The sequence below is a fragment of the Nannospalax galili genome, unplaced genomic scaffold (genome assembly GCF_000622305.1).
Source record: "Nannospalax galili isolate Female #2095 unplaced genomic scaffold, S.galili_v1.0 scaffold210, whole genome shotgun sequence".
NCBI lineage: Eukaryota > Metazoa > Chordata > Mammalia > Rodentia > Spalacidae > Nannospalax > Nannospalax galili.
This window is the reverse complement of record NW_008329365.1, coordinates 2,299,521-2,317,124: the sequence shown is the minus strand read 5'-3', so window position 1 is coordinate 2,317,124 and position 17,604 is coordinate 2,299,521. Positions and strand designations below refer to the sequence as shown.

The window sequence follows — 17,604 nt, the reverse complement described above, 5'->3', positions numbered from 1 at the left end:
ATTGGCCAGCACCTCCACTATTTTAACATTATCTTTCATAAAAGATATGAACATATACACTCTTCTTTCATGGATTAAATACTTGTAGTCAGATTGTCATCACTGTGGTAAAATACCTGACATAAACTTATTTTAGTTTTCAGTCCATGGTCACTTGGCACCCTTGTTTCTGGGTCATGGTAAGGCAGAGCATCATGGTGGGAAATATGTGATGGAGCAGAGGTGCTCACCTTGTGGCAGCCAGGAAGCAGATAGTAAAGGGAACAGGGACACGATACCCATCAAAGGTATGCCCCCAGTGACCTACACCCTTCAGCCAGGCCCTACATCCCATTACTTCCCAATAAATGCCATCATACTGTGGAAGGAGTTAATCTACCGATTAAGTCAGATCCCTCATGGTCCAATTACTCCCCAATGATTGGATCCACAAGCTAGGGACCAATTCTTCAACACCTGAACATTTTGAAGAACATTTCATATTCAAACCATAACAAGTGTTATAATTTGGCAACTATTAAAAGGCCTTTTTTTACTTTTGCCTTTCAAAAAAAAAAACTTTTTTGAAGTCAGGATCTCATATAGCTGAGGCTGGTCTGGAACTTGATACATAACTGAGGATGGTTTTAAATTTCTAATTGTCCTGCTTCCACTTTCTAAGTGCTGGGATTACAGGTGTGCACCACCACACCCCATTTATGTGGTGCTGGGGATAGAACCCAGGGCCTTGGGCATGCTAATGCTAGGTGTGATGGATAGCTTTAGTGTCAACTTGACACACCTGGGTTGAGGGAGCCTCAGTCAGGGAATTGCCTCTATTGGACTGGCCTGTGGCCATGTCTGAAGGGCATCTTCTTGATGAGTGATGTGGGAGGGCCCAGTCCGCTGTGGGTGGTGCCACCCCTGGGCAGGTGGGCCTGTGTTGCATAAGAAAGCAGGCTGAGCAGGGGCCAATGGAGCAAGCCTGTAAGCAGCGTTCCTCCATGGGCTGGGCTCCAGCTCCTGCCTCCAGGTTCCTGCCCTGAGTTCCTACCTTGGGCTCCCTGATGAACTGCATGCGACCTGGGAGATGTAAGACAAATAAACCCTTTCCTCCCCAAGTTGGTACTGGTCAGAGTGTTTTTTCACAGCAATGAAGAACAAACCAGGACACTAGGTAAGCACTCTACTATCCCCAGGTCTGGTCTTTCAAAATTTATATACTTATTCTGTTATATTATGGTCTATAGAGCTCTAATCCCCAAACATGAGTATGCATAAGTATCACTTGGATTTGTTTATTTGAATGATGAGTTCTCCCCTCCTCCACAAGGGTGTGACCTGTGAATCATTGCTTTTAGAAGCTTGCCAAATGATACTAATGCTGCCCTTCATTAACTGGGATGTGAGAACCACTGGTATCAAGGACTGTTTTCCAAAACAGGTCCTAAAAATCTAGTTCCATGTAGGTTAGACTTTTGCATATTCATTACCATACCTTGGCGAGTCACAGTAGGAATCACCTTAGGAGTCTTACAGTAAAGGACACCAGTGCTTTCCAAACTAATTTCTCCTCAGAACACTTGTCTTAAGTAGCATCCATCAGAATCTCATAGAAGTAAAAGCGTTTTTATTAGCATAAAGTCATTGTATAAAATAATGGGGTTATAATGACACCTTCATAAATGTACATCATATACTTTGATCATATTCACCCCCATTATGCTGTTTTTACATCCTCCCACCTCTGCTGGTCCCCTCTTCCCAAGTAGTTTCCTACTACTTTCATGTTTTATGAAATCTTTTTAATATTTTTCTTTACTCTTTGAGAATTTCATAGATATATACATTTCCTTCCCACTTCCCCCTCAAAACCCTTCAAGGCCCCCAGTACATCCCCCTCCCAACTTCATTTTCTCTTTTCTTTTATATATGATCCACTGAGTCCGATTAGTGCTGTTTGTGTGTGCATGGCTGTGGAGCCATCCACTGGAGCATGGGCAACCTACCAGGGATCACACCCCTGAGGAAAAGTGACTCTCCCTCTCCATAGCCATCAGCTGCCAATACCTCCTCAAATTGGGGCGGAATGTTGAGTGACTTCATCGTGTGCTGGTCTTGTGCAAGTAATCATAGCTGCTCTGAATTTATGAGTGCAATGGCCCTGTCATGTGCAGAAGACACTATTTTGCAACAGTCTTCCCTAACCTCTGGCTCTTACAATCTTTCTGCTGCCTCTTCTGAGATGTTCTCGGAGCTTGAGGAGGGTGGTGGGGATACTTATTTTCATTTAGGGCTAACGCTCCATAGTTACTTATGCTCTGCTGGTACTGATCTGGAAGTTCCGTCCTTGCTGACCAGCTTTCATAGTGGCAGAAGTGCTATGCAGGTTTCTGCAAGGGCATGGGGGGAGACAAGTCTTACTCTACCCAGCTGTGAACCCTGCAAGCTACACTACCAACCAGCCTGGCAAGATATGCCTGTTGGTGCACTAGTGGCACAAATTTTATAGGGAAAGCCCTTGGCTTTCTGACTGAAAAGTGCTGATGCCTAATCTTCATCCAAGCCAATTAGGCCAAATTCTTTTAAGGGTATTGGCAGAGGGAAGGGGAAGCTGGGCACCACTATTGGTGAAACTATTCTAGGTGATTCTCGTATGGAGCTAGAATTGGGAACCAGTGTTTGGAGCATCCATTTAACACATTAAACTGAGTTTAAAATTCTGTTTGAGGAACTTTGAGATTCATTTTGGATAGTCAGGGTAGATTGACCATCCCCAAGTCAAATTCACAATCTGAAATGCTCTAGAATCTGAAAGGTTTTGAATACCAACATGATGCCACAAGTGGAAAGTTCTGTGTCTGAATTCATGTGGTCGCATTCAATACACATGCACAGGGCTGGGATGTAGCTCAGTGGAAGAATGCTTGTCTAGCATGGGCAAGGCCCTGGGTTCCATCCCCAGCACTATTAAAAACAAAACAAAACAAAACAAAAAAACATACAGGCATGCTAAAATATTGTCTAAAATTGTCTTTAGGCTATGTATATAAGGTATACATGAAGTGTAGCTGTATTTCATGTTTAGAATTAGGTCCCATCCACAGGATCTATCTCATGTGTACAGCATTCCAAAATCAAACAACAAAGAACCCCTGAAACACTTCTGGTTCCAAGCATTTCAGCTGGGATAGTTAGTCTCTAGTTATTCAGGATTATTACAAAACACAAGACAGTTCTCACAGCACTGAGCCATCCCTCAGCAGCTCCCTTAGAGCAGAGGGAGTGAACAGTTTCAGGGTTTCCACTGGTGATGTAATATGTCCCTTGTATTTCAGCTGCGGAGTGTTAGCAAACTCCTGAAACGTTTGTCCATCTCTGCTCATTGCAAACCTAAGAGTTAGGATTAGTCAGCTCCAAACGAATAAGCAGAGCTCTCTGCTGTTGCTCCAGATGCTTCCTAGAAATTTGGTTGGAAGTGTGAAGAAGTGACATAGTGCTCTATGTGTTGAAAGCAGAGACTTAGTAGCCACCAGGAATATGAGACCACCGTAAAGTTACAGGGCCTGTAATCACTTTAGTGCACATCAAATGTCTTGTTTACCATTTTTGACTCACATAATATTGAAGTTAGGTAATTTGATGTTAATTTGGATGGTGCTCTTAAATGAGAAGTTTATGTTTACAAATATGTATGTGTAAGAGGGGAGAGACAAGAATGGAAGCGGCTGGGGGCTAGAGAGATGACTCAGCAGTTAAGAACACTGGCTGCTCTTGCAGAGGACCAGGGTTCAATTCCCAGCACCCACATGGCAGCTAACAACCATCCATAACTCCAGTGGCAGGGGATCTGACACCGTCTTCTGACCTCCGTGGGCATTGTATGACACGGGTGCACTTACACACATGCACACAGTACACTTATACACATTAAAAAAAGAATGGAAGTGGTTGCCTTCAGAGTCAACTTTACAATAGATCTTGACCACTGGTTTCCTTAATGCTGTAAGGGGACCCCTCCCCATCAGTCTGAACCAGTACTGCTGAGCAACTACTACAGACCCACTTAGCTGGAGATCCTTTGAGAATTGCAAGTAAACGTGACCCAGTCCCTGTTCTCTGAAAGGTCAGCCTTATTGTGGAAATGAAGATGCACAGAGCAAAAATATGAAAGGCACAACACTATCAAGGAAGCACTTTCAGTGAGATGCTGTCAATGAGCGTGCTTGGTTGTGATTTATAATGGAGTTTCTGTGAGAGTTAGAGTTCCTGATCTCTAAGATCAGGATATCCTGGAGCAGCTGGGGCTGAGTGAGGGCCTAGGATATGAGTGGAGACAGGTGTGGCAGCAGTCATAGAAGAAAATTAGCTCTGGGACATCAGGGACAATAAAGAAACTGATTGGAGCTTTGATTAAACACTCAAATTTCTGCAGTAAGGGCCACAGCATATAGGCATTAGGAGGATCTTGGAGATCTCCTAGTCTAGTCTCATTATTTATATACAGAATTGAATTCTGTTAGTGCAGCTTATCCAGGCTCACAAAGTAAGATAGTGACCAAAATTAAATTACAAGTGAATGAAGATCAAAGAGGATTTTTATACTTTTAACTGTGTGTGTGTATGTGCGCGTCTGTGCGCAGGTAGTATTCTTGTACCTGTTTACAGTCTGAGGAGAGAAAGGTAGAAAAGCCAAGATGAGAGGTCGAGGGGAAAACAGTTCTTAGAGGGATGTCCCTGAGAAGGCAGGAAACTGGGACTCGGAGTCCTATGGAACATTTGTTTTTCTTAGAAAAAGGAGGGCGCAGGCAAGTGTCTAAACCATGGTAAGGGCACTGAACCCACAGCCAAGGTGAGAAAACTGGTCATTTTTTCAACAATACTATTTATCTTATAAAAATGTCACATTGTGCTGGAGAGATGGCTCAGTGGTTAAAAACACTGACTGTTCTTGGATAAGACTTGGGTTCGATTCCTAGCACCCACATGGCAGCTAACAACTGTCCATAACTCCAGCTCCAGGGGATCTGACAGCCTCTTCTGACCTCCGTGGGCATTGCATGACATGGGTGCACTTACCTACATGCAGGCAATACATGGACACACATAAAATAAAAATAATAAATAAAATATATATTTTTTAATGACACATATTCTAAAACAATGCTATGACCATATGTGAGCTGACAAATTTTAAAGCTTGCTGGAATGGACAAATTCCTAGAAATATCTACTGAAGTTGAACCATAAGCGACGAACCTGAGTCTACCTATAATTAGCAATGATATTGAATCAGTAATAAAACCTCCCAACAAAGAAAAGTCTTGAAATTGGACTCATGGGTAAATTTTAAGCATTTGAAGAATTATCAATTCTTAGGTCTTCCAAAGAACTTGACAAGAAGGTTTTTCTAACTTATTCTGTAAGCTAGCATTATCTGATATTGAAACCAGAAAAACAACTAAAACCCACTACAACAAAGGGAAACTGCAGACCAGTGCTCCTTTTAAATATTGATGCAAAATATCTCAGTGAAGTTCTAGAAAACCGAGTTTAACACCATACTAGAAGGTTTGGTTCAGAATCTAAGACCATGTGGGGCTTATTCCCAGAATGCAGGGATGGTTTGACATTTGAAAATCAGTCCATGTAACACACCACATCAATAGAATGGAAGAAAAAACTCCACATGAGATGCATTTGACAAAAATAACAACTGTCACTCTCTGTTGGGGATGTGCCACATGGAAGACTGGTCTTTGGTCTTTGGTGGTTTTGTGAACACTGGAGCCACACTTGCAAGGTTCTAGTCCTGACACTGCTTCTAATTAGATGTGTGGCCTCAGACTGGTTAACTTAATCCTTGTAAGCCGCAGTTTCCTGTTCTGCTTAGGGTGATAGAAGAACAGTGTCAGCCTCCGAGAGGTTTTGGAGAGGGTTAAATGAGTTACTCTAGGTAATGTGCCTGGAACTGGGGCTGCTATGCAATAAGTGCTGTAGTTCTGACATTACTATCTCGTGTGCACATGCTGACTGGAAGCCTGACCTTATTGCCTTGAATTGGTCCACATGAAGTTCCTTGACTCTAGTAGCAAGCTAAGCACCAGCCCATTTTAGAGCTCTGCCCTTAACCACCCATGTGATAAAAACCTGGTTAGAGGCAGGGCAGATATTTTCAGTGGACTGTGGTTTCCCACAAACCCTGACTGATTTCTTTCATGCCACAAATATGTGATTTTCAGAATTTTTGAAGTTACTTTATCTGTTTGTTCTACTCTGTGAATGGCAGAGTGGTTCCCTAGAGAGCATGGGTCTTGAGAGCTGTGGGAATGGATGGTGGTGAAATACTAGTCCTTGGCTTCCAGACTGTGGACACATCATTGCTGATGACTATTGTGGTTTTCTTGGTATCTCATCAATTCTGTTAGTGATTCAAGGTGGTAGAAGACATTTAACTTTTTTTTTTTTTTTTTGTTTTTTTGAGACAGAGTCTCCCTGTAGCCCCAGCTGTCTGGAACTCACTATGTAGACCAGGCTGGCCTTGAACTCACAGAGATCCACCTGCCTCTGCCTCCCTAGTGCTGGGATTAAAGGCATGCACCACCACGCCCTGCTAGAAGACATTTAACATTTTACACTGCATCTATCATTGAAATTTGGGTTTACTAAGAGGCAAATGAGAAAGAAGCATGCTTGCTGCTTCTGTGGGCCAGGATCACTGAGGAGGAGGCAGGTGTCAGGTGCACAACCAGAGAAAGACACAGCTGTGACTAAAGCTTCTCCTGGCAGTGACTGGGGTCATGTTTCTACTTTACTTTGGTTGTTTCAGTGGGCAAATATATTCTGACCTTCTTAACCAAGATAAAGCTACTAGGTTATTTATTTATTTATTTATTTATTTATTTATTCATTCATTCATTCATTCATTTTGGTCTTTTTGAAACAGGGTCTCCCTGTAGCCCAAGCTGGCCTGGAACTCGCTATGTAAACCAGGCTGGACTTGAACTCACAGAGATCCACCTGCCTCTGCCTCCAGAGTGCTGGAATTAAAGGCATGCACCACTTTGCCTGGCTGCTACTAGATTTATTTTATTGTAATTTGCTCTGCTATTATGTTCTTGCTTAAAGGCCTTGAGAGTAAACCCATGATATGATTCTGTAACTCCCGTGTTTTTAATTCTTAGATGCATTGTTAAGAATATCCTATTAGCATAAACTAGTAGGAGTGTTGGAAGGAGTTCTGGTGCATGGACGAGAAAGTCACAATCCTTAGAAAGCCGTTTGATCGCACAGGATTATAAAAAGACCCTGAATATTCTCAAATTCATTACACAGATAAATCAAGTTTTTTAAGTTTACTTGGGACTTGCCCAAGACTTTTGTACTTTCTAATGTCTAAGGTGTAATTAAAAGATGAATTTGTGGGCTGGAGAGATGGCTACTGTGTAAGAGCACTGACTCTCTTCCAGAGGACCTAGATTCGACTCCCAGCACCCACATGGCAGCTAACAACTATCTGTAACTTCAGTTTCAGGGGATCCGATGCCCTCTTCTGATCTCCACAGGCAGTGCACAACATGGGTGCACTTGAGTGCAGTCAATACACTCATACACATAAAATAAAAATGATAAAAAGATGAACTTGTATGTGTATGCATGCACAGGTACACATGTATAGATGCACAGGTGTATGTGTGTGCAGGTGTGCATGGGCATGTGTGCACGTGCACGTGGAGGCCAAAAGTCAACCTCAGGTGTCATTACAGAGGCACCGTTCCCCTTGTTTTGTGTTTTTTTAGACTCACTGTGTAGTCCTGACTGACCTGGAACTCACTATGTACACCAGGCTGGCCTCGAACTTATAGAGCTCTACCTGCTTCTGCTTTCCAAGTGCTGGAATTAAAGGTGTATGCCATGCCTGGCTACCTTAGTTTTTGAGACAGGGTCTGTAACTCACTGGTTGGCCAGCAAGCCCCAGGGTTCTCCCAAGCCCTGGAATTACAACCATGTTCCAACACTCACAACCTCCCCTCACTTTTTAAAAAAATGTGGGTCCTGGGGATCAAACTCAGGTCCTCATGTTCTTTCTGAAAGGTCCTTGCTGATTGAGATATCTCCTAGCCACCTCCAAAAGGTGAATCTTCTGTTTTCTAGTATCCTTTTCCACTTCTCTCCTGCAAGTTGAGCCTCCCCAATCCAACGATCTAAATGCAAGGTGCTCTAAAATTTGCAACTTTTTGAGCACCAACTGTATACTTAAATAGTATTATATTTGAGGAGCATTATAGGATTTGAGATTGCTGGATGATAGATGTGCAACTGGTAAAGTCTATGCAAATATTTAAAAAAGCACTTTTGGTCCAAACATCATTTCTTCTTCTTGTTCATTATCATCATCATCATTAAACTGTATTTTATTTGACACAAAATACCATACATCTGCAAAACAGCAAACCAAAAATACAAATGAGAAAAGACATGGTTCTACCTAATTTATCATTAACAGAAAGGCAGGCCACTAAATGAGTAACAACACGGGTAAGCTTGACGGAAGGATTCTTTTTCTAATGCCCATACTTTTGGAATTCCCACTCTTCTGTTGCCCAAAGGGCACACCTGCCACGTTATGAGCCAGCTAGAGACACGGTGGAAGTAAAAAGCATGGTTCCCCATGCAACAGTACACAGTAGCAGATGCCTCGTTAGCATGACATTCTATGAAAAGATCCATAATGTGGTTCCCGCAGATGGCACACTTATCAACCCAATGTTCCAGGCCCAGAGGGCTAGTGCATTCCACTTTTTTACTTGTTGATGCCACTGGGGGTATCCACATCCCGTGCTGCCGCCATTTTGGAAACTGACGGTCTGGCACCTGGCCACTGCGCCTGCGCACTGCCGCATGCCTCGCCTCCCCACTCCGCACACTTTCAAACATTTCTTACAACGGAAACTGAACTTTTATGTCCTTGTTTGAATCTTCATTTCACTTTTGGGTACTCTTTTCCACATAGTGGGCACTCAACTGGAGTTTGAAGGAATGCACCAGAGCTGCCATTCCTTGGCCTGCACCCTGAGCTGGGCCGAGGTTTCCTTCTATAATGTTTAAGCCCTAGATTGAGCCATTTTGAGACCAAAGACTTTGAAGACAGCACATTGAGATAGCTGCTCCTTTTTGCTGAAATCCTGAGGCAAAGCATTTCCAGAAAAATCCACATTCACTTTCTGCCTCACAAGTTACTCTGATGTAAAGTGAAGGTGAAGGGCTCGAGAGATGGCTCAGCGGTTAAGATCACTGGTTAGTCTTGCAGAAGACCAGGGTTTGAATTCCAGCACCCACATGGCAGCTAACAACTGTCCAAAACTCCAGTCCCGGGGGATCCGATGGCCTCTTCTGTCCTCTGTGGGCATTGCATGACACGGGTGCACTAACACACATGCAGGCAATACACTCACTCATACACATAAAAATAATAAATTTTTTTTTTTTAAAGTGGAAGTAGAGACCATGCAATATAATGACAATTTCCACCCTCTCTGTCCTCTGGTCAACCTTTCTTTTCAGTCAGAAATGCCCCTGGTCCCTTGGGTGGCAGGAAATGTAGATGGGAGATTGGACTTATTCTGGTTCTCCTGGCAGTAAGGTACGCTGCACAATGCTTCCTTGGGCCTGGCCCCACACTTCCTTTCCACTAGCCCTGTCCTGCCAAAACACAGAAATCCTGGAAGAAAGCCGAGTCAAGTTTATTACCTGCCTATTGGAAACGTAGGCCTGTGTGTTTTGGCGAGGCCTGTGCAAAGCCCAGTTATTTCACTGCTCTGAGATTTAACTCCATTCATGTTCTGGATGCTGATATGTGAGCATGTGTGAACAGCCCCACTTCCCCACAACAGGCCTGCCATAGATGTGGCCCTAGACTGCTGGCTTAGTGCTAACTGCATGTGCTAGAAGCTAGAACCCTTGTCTCCTTCCTCCCCACCCGATTCCAAGTCTGCCAGATAAGGCAGTGTTAGAAATCCTGGGGATAGCCTCCTTTTGTAAGGTACCCCAGAGTACCTGGTGTCTATAAACTAGCAACTAGTCAGTATTAAGGGCACTTAGTTTGTAGAAATTGAAATACAGCTTAGAAAAGCTAGTCTCTGTCTGGTATGCCTTTATTGACAATAATAAGGAATTTTAGTAAATTTGAACATTACTGCTGCTATAGTTTGGACCTTATATGTCACATGAAGACCATGTGTTAAAGATTTGGTCCCCAGGGTGGCACTATTGGGAGGTGGTGGGGCCACCCAGGAGATCCCAACATTATTTAACAGTGGTAAACCCTTCAAGAAAACCCCAACCTGTGCGGTGCTAATCCCTTCCTTCCTGGCCACAAAGTGAGTAGTTTTACTCTACCACAGTGTCCTATGTACCAGCCTTGCAATAGGTCCAAGCAACAGGGAGGCAGAGCATTTCCAAAAAAGCCCATGTTCTCTTTCTATCCTACAAGTTGTGTGGTGCAAATTTGAAGACTGGTGTAAATTTCTAAGTTGGTTATATCAGGGTTTGCTTTTTATAGTAGTGGAAAGCTGACTCACAGCTGCAGTGCCTAAAATAATGCCCAACATATTATAAACAGTGAGTGCTTGTTAAATGAACAGCTTCATGGATTCTTTAGTTACTTGCTTCATCTTAAAAATTGATGAACTTTCTCGTTCTGTCAGGGGAAGAAATGGTTTTGAGAGTTGCGTTAGAGAGAGTAGACTAGCCTGCAGCTAGAAATACACTTGGATGTGTAACATTTCAGATACAATGGAAGTTTAGTTTGTGCTGATGTTCAAGATGAATCTTTCTTCTTAGCAGGTGACTCTCTGATGAGTTCAGGGACTTGGGTTCCGTCCAGCTCGTGGCATTGTCATCTTCAAAGCATCCACCTGGCAGAAGACAGTGAAATGGCACAGATTGGGGGTGTCTTAAGGTGGCTCTGGGTGGTTTCACATTGCTCTGGCTCGGACTTAGTTACATGTCTAGATCCAAAGGAGGCTGGGGAATGTATGTGTGTGCATGGTTATAATAAAATTTGAGCTACAGTTTGAGCACCGGTGTCATCTTTGAACGTATATTTCTACTGTGCATGTGTAGCTCAACATCAAGATTTAGAAGGGTTGGTGTAAGATCCCATAGTAAATTTCACTTGGTTTAAGTCCTCTTGCCAATGAAAAGACTCATTTGGGAAATTATGCTTTTAACAATAAGTGAACAAAACCAAGGCATAGCATTATCTATTCAATATGTTTTCATCTATGTTAAACACTCTTAAGAGATTAGAAAGGAAACATGACAGCTAATTCACTACGTTGCATGTTCGTGGGGAGATTATTAGTGATGCTTCTTTAGCCTGCTTCTAATTTATTCCTTCCTTCCTTCCTATGTATATGAGTGTATTGCTTGCATGTTTGTAAGTACACTTGTGTCATGCAGTGCCTGTGTATATCAGAAAAGGGCATTGAATCCCCTGGAACTGGAGTTAGGACAGTTGTTAGTCATCATGTGGGTACTGGGAATCAAACCCAGGTCCTCTGTAAGAGCAACCAGTGCTCTTAACCACCGAGCCATCTCTCCAGCCCTGCTTTTAATTTTTCTATATTTTACCAAATCTTTGTCTTCTACAATGGGCCCTGAGCCTTGGGTGGCAGAGATTTGGTATACGTGTCCTATTTAGGGATAAGCTCTCTGTAGTCTCTTATTCTCCAAATTTTGACCAGTTGTGGATTTCTGGGTTAATCACCATATGCTGCATGAGGAAGTTTCACTGGTGAGAGTTGAGAGATGCATTAATATTCTCTCTGCCCCCTGTTCCACTAGGTTCCCTGAGCCTTATGTGTAAAGGTTGCATTATAGACGTGTCACTTAGGGCTTCGTACCTCACAGGCATTTATTCTTTGCATTTGACTACTTGTGGAACTTTGTAATAGTCTTCATCTGTTGCAAAAAAGAAGCTGCTTTGATACATGGTGAGAGGTATACTTCTCTGCAAATATAAGGATATGGATTTAGAATATAGTAAGAAATTGTGTTGGCCTAGGGGTGTGACAAAAGTAGGGAGTGGAAAGATTGTAAGAGCCAGAGGTGGTTGATGACCACAAGGAAACAGAATTTTCCAGACAGCTAGGAAGTTACCCATATGAACTTACAGCAATGGTAATAGCATGCACAAGACCCGTGCAATCTCAAACCAGAAAAAAATTCCAGCGTAGAGGTGGGGAAATGGGTAAGAAGCCCCAACCTTAGCTGAGGAACTATTGATAACCGATAACTACCAGGAGAGGGAGAGTTGGTTTTCTTTAAGCGTGTGATGCTAGATAGGTTAGCTAGGCTCCAGTGGATGGATGTGTACTAGAGGACATTTGGGGACACAAACTTGGCTCAATAGGCCTTAATATATATGGCAGAGTACATGAAAGTAGGCAGGGGTATCTTAGAGGGCTGCAGATAGGGCAGAGGATCTAAATAGGATCAAAATATATTCTATGAAACTCAAAAAATTTAATAAAAATTTTTTAAATCCAAAATTGTTGTCTTAAACCTATATTACCCCCCCCCAACTTGGAATATTGTTTTATCTCGAGTATATGAGCCATTTTATGTATATTTTATTGAGTTTTTGTGCATTTCATATAATAGATCTTAATCAAATTTAGAACCCCTCCCTCATCTACACCTCTCATAGCCCCCCCACACACCAGATTTCACGCATTCTGTCATATATGTTAAGTCCTTTCCGGTCAAGTATTTGTTCCCGGATGTCCCTCAGTGCAAGTTCATTCACTGGAGTCTAGTCAGCCTATCTAGAATCTCTCCCTTAAAGAAGATCTATTCTCCCTCACCCCTTAGTAATCAGTTGCCACTAGTTCCTTGGCTGAAGTTGGGGCGTGCTATCCATTTCCCACTTGTATGCTGGGTTTTTGTCTGATTGAGTCAGCATGGGTCTTTTGTATGCTGTCAACCATTGTTTTAAGTTCCAGGAGACCTGAAAGTCTCTGTTCCTTATGCTCATGCACCAACCCTAACTCTTACAATCTTTCCATCCCCTCTCCTGCAATGGTCCCTGAGCCATGGGTAGGTGAGGCTTAATACAGGAGTCCTATCCAGGGACACATACTCTACAGTCTGTTCTTCTCTAAAACTTAGCCAGTTGTGGCCTTCTGTGTGCATCGCACTCTGTTGTATAAGGAAGCTTTGCTGGTGAGAGTTGAGGGGTGTATTAGTATTCTCTCTACCCCCTGTTCTGCTATGTTCCATGAGCCTTAGGTGTTGAGGTTCCACTGTAGATATGTCACTTGGGGCTGGGCATCTCTTAGACATATATTCTCTCTGTCTGACCAGTTGAGAAACTCTGTGATAGTCTCCATCTGTTGCAAAAAAAAGCTGCTTTGATGAGTGATGTATGGTATACCTCTGGGTAGTGGGCAGGTTTGTGAAGTATATGAGCCTTTTAAGAGTTCTTTTCTCCCTACCTACATATTTTTTTAAATTTACCAAGATAGATTGTGCCTCTCAGAGTTGTACCTTTACACATCCCCTTCATTAATGAACTAGCCAGCTCTGTCCAAAGCTCTGTTGTGTCATAGAGTTGTGACTGCATGAACAGGAAGGCTCCTTCACAGATCTTGCACTTCCATGGAGAAGCCAACAAGGAAGAGAAGCACTCTTCCTGTAAGTGACCCGAGGTGACCAGTGGAAATGGTTTGCTACTTTCTTGACTCAGCAAACCCTACAAAACCATGCAAATCAAGAGATTCCAATCTCCATGTTCACTTTAAGAACACCCATGAAACTGCCCAGGCCATCAAGGGTATGCATATCCAAAAAGCCAAGTGGTGGGGCTGGACACATGGTCAGTCCCAAAGAGTGCTGAATTTTTGCTGCACATACTTAAACATACAGAGAGTAGTGCTGAACTTAAGGGTTTAGATGTAGACTCTCTGGTCACTGAGCATATCCAGGTGGACAAATCACCCAAGATGTACTGTAGAATTTACAGAGCTCATGGTCAGATTAACCCACACATGAGCTCCCCCAGCCACACTGAAATGATCCTCACTGAAAAGGAACAAATTGTTCCTAAACCTGAAGAGGAAGTTACACAGAAGAAAAAGACCTTCCAGAAGAAACTGAAGAAATAAAAACTTAGAGCACGGGAATAAGTTGAGCATAAAATAAATGCAGATAAAAGTAAATTTTTTTAAAGAAGTGTAGAGAAGTATGTAAAGGTATAAAGTTAAGACTTGCAAAATAAGCTGAAGGGAGGCTGTGAACTGCCAGTGGGATAGAAGTTTTAGACAGCGTGGCCCTGGAAGGCCTTCTAGAAAGGAATCTTTAATAGACCGACCTCCTAGCTAGCACAAAGCTATCCAGAAACTCCTGAAACTGTCTCTACCAGTTACCAGATTTGTTGGCCAATGCCAATCAATCTCCAAGAGTCTAGTGCTGTCTGATCTCCTCCTTGTAGATATCTGGACCGAAGCTTCATTTGCTGCTGGGTGGGCACTTGCAGATCTTTGCTCCTTACAAAAGCATCTCAGTTCATTCAGAGGATTCCCAAAAGATTTTGCCAGGTATGTGCGCAAAACTTGAGGCAGCAGTTGACGTCCTCCTGCCCATGCTGACAGACTGCCTGCTGGTACCAGAAGACTTGGTTGACATCCTGGCAGGGCTCCTCAGTTCCCGTTGTGCTCTGATAGAGAACTTCCTGCTTGTCTAAGGATAGATTAAGCCATTGCTGCAAATTGACCATGTAGAAAGGTAAGGTGACAGCCAGACTGCAGCTCAGAGGAAAGGATGCTGCGGGACCCAAATGAGCTCTGAAAATGAAAGGATTATGTTTGGGGTAAAGCTCATTTATCCCAAATGCAGCAAGACAGACAGGATTGGAGAATGTTACCCTGTGGAAGTCAGAGCATGGCTGTGGTGATGGTTTCTTCCCATATCCCAGAGTACCTTGGCCTCATCTCTTTCCCTCCTCTCTGGAAGCTTAAGATCTCGCCCTCTTGCTTCTGCTAAGACTTGGATTCCTGTGGTCAGGTACTCATCTGCCTTCTATCTAATGTGTAATGGTCATAACTGTCGCCTCCAAAATGCAGAAGAGTCAGGCTGCTGGCCAGCCTCCACTCCTGCTCTGGGCCTTCTGCTGCATCCCTCCTGCTAGAATAATCCACTCTCCACATCCTTGCCACACCTGTCCTGTGTCAGGCCAGCAACCTGACCACATAAAGCCATCTCGGTTTCCCCAGGTCAGAAGGGATCCCTTGCTTCTTCCTTGGCGTTCGGGAAATTTTTGCTCGATCAATTCATGTAGTGAAGTTGCCCTGTCACCTAGCTCTCAGTGTGGAATGATACCGGCCTCTGGACTTGTTCTTGGGTCATGAGCAGCTGTCTAGCCTAGTGTCTAGGAGCTCCTGACTGCCGGCAGGGGGTGTATGCCAGATCCTTAGTCTGTCGTCACTGTCCTGTGTGGAAGACTCAGATTTGCTCCTCAGGCCTATGGTAGAGGAGTTTATGAGATGCTCATCTCTGCAGCACCTCTGAGGTCTGCTCTCCCTGAGCCATAGGGGCTGTGTTCATATTGTGGAGGGGCTTCTGAGGAGGGGCAGGATACAGAGCACTTAGTTAATCCAGTTTGCCATTGTTCAGTGAGGATAGCTCAGGTTTAAAAATACTATGTGCCAGGGCTGGCGAGGTGGCTCAGCAGTTAAGGACACTGGTTGTTCTTGCAGAAGACCTGGGTTCGAATCCCAGCACCCACATGGCAGCTAACAACTGTCCATAACTCCAGCTCCAGGGGGTCCAACAGCCTCTTCTGTCCTCTTCGGGTGTTGCACGACATGGGTGCACTTACCTACATGCAGGCAATATATACATAAAATAAAAATAATAAAATATTTTCAAAAATACCATGTGCCAGGGCTAGAGAGATGGCGCAGCAGTTAAGAGAACTGAGTACTCTTGCAGAGGACCTGAGTTTGATTCCCAGCACCCACATGGTAGCTAACAACTATCCAGGGGATGCAACGCCCTCTTCTGACCTCCAAGCCATTGCACGACATGGGTGTACCTACCTGCATGCAAGCAGGTCACACATATAAAATAAAAATAAATAAAAATAAAAATAAATGCCATGTGTCACTTGAGTCACACAAACTTCTACTTCCCTTTAATCCTGGGCATTGGAATGAGGAGTCTTAAAATGACAGCTCTGTGTGTGGGGTGGGGGGTTGTCTGTGTGTCTGTCTCCCCCAGTGCCCACTTCAGCCTTTGGGGCCCAGGATTACATGAGCCTTCCACCCCCAGAGTCTTAGGCTTATGGCCTCAGACTGAGAATTATAGCACTGGGTGGACAACTAGTGCCTGTCTATCATCCATCTGTCTTGCCCTCTCCACCCCAGCTGTGATCTTTCTCCTAATTGCTACTGGTCATTCAGTGCCATTTTCAAGCTCAGGGTAGTGAGCATGATCTGCCTGATTTTAACGTTTTGTTTGGGGGACTGCTTAAAGATTTTGGGATTCCTTTCCCAGCTAGATGTAATGCCAACGATAGGATGGCACAGGGAGGAGTCTGGCAAGCTGTAAAATAATACCTGAAACCAAGTGATACAATTCAGATTCTTGAGCTGTGTTCTTTCAGAGACATGAGTAAGATTTGCTCCTTTGCTGAAACATTTGGATAAATTATTTGAACAAAGGAAATGGGGTTACTTCAAAATGTCCAGTATGTGGTAAGCAGTGCCACCCGGCCTGTGGTGTAACTAATGGAAACATTGGCCACAGTCTGCCTATTGTTTATCCTTGTGCAACAGGAAGTGGCAGGCAATAGGGAGCCCAGGAAAGTTTACGTAATGCAGAAGGAAGTGGCTCAGTGCTTGGCTGGCGGCTTTCTAACTGCAGACCTCGGCTCACCTGAGCACCTTCCTCTTCCTTCCACACACAGAGAGGGTCCTTTGTTGAGTCATTTGATTTTTGAGTTCCATTAACAATAGATTTTATTTCCCTTATGGCTAGAAATGGTGTCCTCAGAAACTCATTTTAGGTCACTTACAGTCACAAACTGATGGCAAGGCAGAGCAAACTGTGGAAAAGGCCACGTGGCCAGCAGACTTCATTGCTTGGTAGTTGTGTGGTATGGTGGCTCTTGAGGTCAGAGCTGGGGCATTGGCTGTCCTTGCCAGCTGTGTGACTTTAGGCAAACTGCTTACTACTCTGGAACCAGCTTCCTCTATAAGAAGGAGTGGATTACAAGATCTTATAGAACACACAATTCTGCAGTTCTTGTTCTAAGCTTCCAGTGAGGTGGCAAAATGTCTGTTGGGGTGAGATATCAGAGTACATAGTGTGCAGAGCGGCCGTGAGGTGCATTCAGACTCTCGACAGACACTTTATTCCCTTTGCTATACTTGGGGTTTTTCTGGTAAATGTTCATGTTAGATCTTGTGATATACTATTTTTGTTATTGAAGCAGTAAATGTTGGTGTTTAAATTATAAATCAAAGTATTTTCTCACTCTACTTGAAAACACTGAAAAATGCTTTTTAAATTCATCCATTATGGATTTGAGGGGGTCTTTAAATTTTTTTGATTATATAATTT

At 43.5% G+C, this 17,604-nt stretch overlaps 1 protein-coding gene and 1 pseudogene across 3 annotated transcripts in view; one reads left to right on the top strand and one right to left on the bottom strand.

Annotated features, from left to right (window-relative positions):
* The window catches only part of Borcs5 (BLOC-1 related complex subunit 5), a 93,418-nt gene that overhangs the window by 56,318 nt on the left and 19,496 nt on the right, over positions 1 to 17,604 (top strand). The window lies entirely within an intron of this gene.
* On the bottom strand, positions 8,544 to 8,842 carry LOC103737711 (annotated as a pseudogene).